Source organism: Hakea prostrata, chromosome 9 (genome assembly GCF_041222555.1).
Source record: "Hakea prostrata isolate BN-2017 chromosome 9, UWA_Hpros_2, whole genome shotgun sequence".
Taxonomy (NCBI): domain Eukaryota; kingdom Viridiplantae; phylum Streptophyta; class Magnoliopsida; order Proteales; family Proteaceae; genus Hakea; species Hakea prostrata.
The window spans coordinates 18,953,567-18,958,831 of NC_142608.1; the positions used below are offsets into that span (position 1 = coordinate 18,953,567).

At 38.3% G+C, this 5,265-nt stretch overlaps 1 non-coding gene across 1 annotated transcript; it reads right to left on the reverse strand.

Moving 5' to 3' along the window:
* Positions 1 to 2,157: 2,157 nt before the first annotated feature.
* On the reverse strand, positions 2,158 to 2,264 carry LOC149004926 (small nucleolar RNA R71). Its single transcript, XR_016170089.1, has one exon. It is a non-coding gene; the product is annotated as a small nucleolar RNA R71 (small nucleolar RNA).
* Positions 2,265 to 5,265: the final 3,001 nt, after the last annotated feature.

The window sequence follows — 5,265 nt, forward strand, 5'->3', positions numbered from 1 at the left end:
TGATCATGATTCCTTCAAAAGCTTGCAATGATCATGGTTAAGATCATTGTTTTAGCCATTAATCCTTAGGAAGATCATGAGAGACAAGTCCAGAGATGTTTGCAACAGATAATGCAGCATCTCCTCTACTGTCTCAACTCAAAAAGGAAAGAAAAACAGAGATGGAGGAGAAGAAGAGAGTGTAGACATACCTTTGATGCAAAAGGAAGAGTTTTGACGAAGATCCGTCAAGAAAATCACCAAGGATGCAAGGGAGATGACTTGCAGAGGTCTTTGGTTCGTTCCAAAGAGTTTGGAGGCAGAAAATATGAAGTAGACTTGAGATTGGACTTAAATAGAGCAAACAAGACCTAATTGCCAAAGACAGCACTCATTGGTCGAGTGGCTTGGTCGACTGGTCCAGTCGACCAATCAGTCGACCAATGCAGACAGCAATTCCAAAACAGGGAATTGAAGACCCAAATCAAATCCAATCCTAAAGGGGTTTTGCACACATATCAAGTGACTTACCTAAAAGGTAGAAATGCCTTCAAACCATGATAGAGAGCACTCCAAGTCCATCAACTAATCCGATCTTCATCAAGATTCAGTTTCCATAAATAGAACTTCATCATCAACTCTCATGGATTCAAAGCCAGACACCAAGTCCTCCACTGGGATGGCCCAAAGCTGACTTCTTACTTTACTTCGGGTCACTGGACCTACAATTAACAAGGTTTCCGGGTCAAGGTTAGGGCTGGCTTTTACACTCTCATTTCTGAAGAAGAAGACCACATCTCTCTCTCTCTCTCCCTATGTTTCATCTTTATTTTTCTTATGAACTTTGTAATAATGAGTAGCTAGTTCCTTTGCTTTGGGATGTAGATGAACCATGCTTATTTCATTAAGTTGATTGTTCTATATCTTCTAGTTGATTGTGTTTGAGTTTGGCCAAAGATGTTCTATAACTCAGCGAACTAAGCGTGCCAAGCTTCCGCGAAGGACGATAGTCTTGCGAAGATAGGGCATATCTAGGAAGACCATCTTTAATTTACTTTGAAGTAGAGTTATATCGGTTAGGGAAAAGCATTGGGGATTCGAAATCCCAAAGATCTTCACATATTCAAAGTTAACATTTTACATTAGTTAGTAGATTTAGTTTTGTTGAATTCAATCTTAGTGACTTAGCCTTTCAGTTCCCCATAGTTCGACCCCGTACTTTCTGCTTGCTAGATTAGTATAGGATTTTATTTTTGATTGGTTAGCGACACGATCAAATTTTGGCGCCGTTGCCGGGGAACCAAAGCACGATTGCTAGGATTGATTTTTGTCAATTAGGCATAATTTTTAGAGTAATTTTAGTGTTTTTTAATTTTTAATTTTTCTTTGCTTGTTTAACTAATCTCTTTTTCTTTTGTTTTGTAGGTAACTGCAAGAGTAGCGATTCGATAATTAGTTTAGGTTGTTATCTTTTCTTTCTTAGATATAATTGTATTTAGGACTTTTCAATTGTAATATTTGCATTAGATTGGGTTGTTTAGGTTAATTTTTAAAAATCCCCATCCCTCAAATCCCACATGTGTAACTTTTGTTTGAAAGATCACGTGGATTGCGCTTCAGGTACGTCCTAAACTCTCCCTTTTTCTATAGTTATTTTCTTTTAATTTTCCTTATTTAGCTTATTCTTTTTTTTATTCTTCTGTGTGCATGAATGGTCGTCGGTCCCTAAACCCTGAGTTGACTCCACTTGACTTAGAGTTAGAAGAGACTTTGGCCAACCTTAGAAGGCAAAGAACCATGGCAAACTATGAGCATCCAATGAGGCCCTTGAGTGAGCATTTCATTCCTACGATATATACTCCGGTTTCTTGTATTAAGTTGCCTAACATAGAGGCAGCTCAATATGAGATCAAATCTAGTGTGATTCAAATGCTACCATCTTTTTATGGACATGCCAATGAAGAGCCTTATAAGCACTTAGATGAGTTTTTAGAGGTGTCTTCCACGGTTAAAATTCAAAACCTCTCAGTTGATGCTTTAAGGTTACTTCTTTTTCCATTCTCCCTTAAAGATAAAGCTAAGCATTGGCTTCAGTTTTTGGACAATGTTAAAATTTCTACTTGGGCAGAAATGCAACAGGAATTCCTTAAAAAGTTCTTCCCCATTGGCCATACCAATAGCATTAGGAGAGCGATAACGAGTTTCTCCCAACAAGAAGGAGAACAATTTCATGAGGCCTGGGAAAGATTAAAAGAATTGCTTAGAAAGTGCCCCCATCATGCTATTCCTAAATGGCAATTGGTTCAATGCTTTTATGATGGCTATAGAGACCGACATAGGCAAATGGTTGATTCTTCTTGTGGTGGGACTTTCATGCACAATAATGAGAATGAGGCATGGGAACTTTTTGAGACCCTTAGTGAAAACTCCCAACACCATGCTTCAGCAGCTAGGACTGAGATTCCATCTATTGGGCAACCAAAGAGGAGCGGTCTCTATGAGATCAATCCTACCGTTGAGATGAATGCTAAGGTTGACTTGTTATCTAAGAAATTGGATTATCTCTTATCATTAGGACAACAAACCCCATCTCCACTTCCTACAAGTTCTTCTCCACCTAATCAGATTGAAGCATGTGCTTTATGTTCTAGCCTATCCCATCATGTCACTGATTGCTATTTGGCTACACAATACCCTGAGTTTGTTAAGGAGCATACACATTTGGCCCAAGGAGTCTCTAAATTTGACAATGATTCATATTGCAATACCTATAACCCAGGATGGCGAAACCACCCCAATTTTTCATGGCGAAACTCAATGCCCAATCCCTCTAATCAAATACCTTATAGGCCACCTCCATTTAATATGCAACAAAATGCCTATAGGAATGAGCTTCCATCATCTCCACAACCCTCACATAATTCATCATTTGAGGATAAGGTACTAAAAGCACTTAGTGGACTAGAGCAAAACACTCAATTGTTACATTCTCATTCTCAATCCATTAACAAATTGGAAACCCAACTTGGTCAACTAGTTGATGTCATCAGTAGGAGGGAGGTTGGTCAGTTACCTAGTCAACCAATAGGTAACCCTAATCATCAAATTGGGTATAGGAAAGAACAAGTGCAAGCAATCTCTGCTGTGACACGCAGTGGGAAGGAATATTATGCACTTTTGCCTACTCCTAAGCCATTACCCATTGATCTTAAGAGTCGAGAAGAGGTTGATTTGACCCATGAGACTGGCAATGATGCACACAAGCCTAGTAAAGAAACACCACCTGTGAGTATTCCCCATCAATTTCCTTGTAAGGGGTTGCACATTCCGATTGTAGAGGGTCCTACTCCTAAATCTTACACTCCCAAAGCCTCCTTCCCTGAAGCTCTTGAGTCCTCAATTCCAAATTCTAGAAAGAATGTATCTTTAAGCCCAAATAGAGGTGAAGAGTGCTTTGCAATTAACTTTATTGATGAGGTAGTGGTTGATTATATTCCAAACATGCTTATTGATGATCCCCTACAACATTGCTTGCCATTTGGGGAATCTAACCTAAATATTGAAGAAGTCAACACATTGTTGGACTCTTCCACTTCTTTGGAGCAGTCATCATTCACGTTTAAATTTGAGCCTCCACCTCCATTGGCTGCTTCTTACTGAGTCTGGCTGAAGACTCTAAACTTAGCGCTTTATGGGAGGCAACCCATATGTTTAGATATTATTTCTTGTTTTTTTCCCTTTATTTTCTTTGTTTGTTGTTAGGTTTTACTGTTGCGTGCTCTATCATGAGTTCAAACATCGGGTATACTCTTTCCTCTATTTGCTTCTATTATTTTTTTTTGCATGCACTGAGGTCATTGCATAATTTAAGTGTGGGGGGGGGGGTGTCAACTCAAGTAAGACTTGTTGATAGTTGGTAGAGCATTGTCACAAAGATAAAAAGTGCCCAATTTTTTTTGGCTTTGGTAAGATAAATGTTTTAATTCCTTGCTTAGATACAAAATGAGAGTTTAAGTGTTTTAGAAATCCCATCTGATGTAATGAACACCCTCTTGAGAAAATAGTAATGGGTTTTACATTTTGAGACCGAGGTTGAATCGGAAAATAGGAATTCCAGGTAGTCCAAAAGGTTTGACCATCTAGTTATCTTGAATTGCCTTGTGCTTATGGTGACAAGTTGAGACCGATTTTATACTATTAAATGTGAAGTAAATTGAAGTATAATGTGAAAAAAGAAAAAGAAGAAAAAAAATGCTGAAGTTTAAAGGTTAGACCTCCTTCTTAGTAACCGGGTCTCGGTGTCACCAACATCGTGCTTCGCGTCAAACAGTTAGGGTGTCTTTGGTCTAGTCTTGGCCTGTAGCCTAGTTGGCTTGAGTAAGTAAGTTCGAGGGGTATTCTACACCTAGTCCCTTAAAGCCATCTGGCTTGAGAGCGGCTGACCCAACACTCGTTACATAGGCCATCTAAAAAGCTTAAGAGGCAAGACATTGCACAGACTAGAACTGTGACCATTAAAGAAAGAAGTGAATTAATGTGCTTATAAAAGTGAAATGTCTAAGAAGGTCAATATTGCTTAGATCTTGAGTTCTTGGTATTATTTGGTACATAGTTTAGTCTTATCTGGGGGTGAACTGGTAGACTGAAGATAAGAAGAGACTTCTCGATTGAATTGTTTGCCTAGAGCTAGACTCAAGAGAGGGTGTAAGAGCTTAAGTGTGGGGGTGCCTATATTCCCTTTAATCTTTAGTGGCGTGTCTTTGTCTTGGAATCCATCTTTCTACTCTTACTACTGCCAGAATAATTAGAAGAACACTTAAGAATTTTGTGTGTATATTCTCTGCAAACACTCACGAGACACAACTCGTCCACTAGGGTAACCTAGGGGTTTAAAGGCTTGTTGCACATGCTAAGTGCAACCATGATTCCTACGAAAGTGAGTTAGGTTTTTCTTTCTTTATTTTCTGTATTAGTTTTATTTTTTTGTTTTGCTCGAAGACTAGCAAACACTCAAGTGTGGGGGTATTTGATAAGCATGCATTTACCATTATTTATTTGATTTAATTCCCCATACTTATTTAATTAAAGAGATCTAATTGAGTATTTTTGTGTATTTTTCAGGAATAAGGAGATTTTGGATATTAGAGATAATATGGAGTAAAGTTGGCAAATATATTAGATATTGGTGGATTTTAAATCATGGCATTCAATCTTGCTGCTCAAGAAATCATGAAAAGTGAGATCTTAGCCAAATTGGAAATAGGTGGAGGTCTAAGGAACAAAATT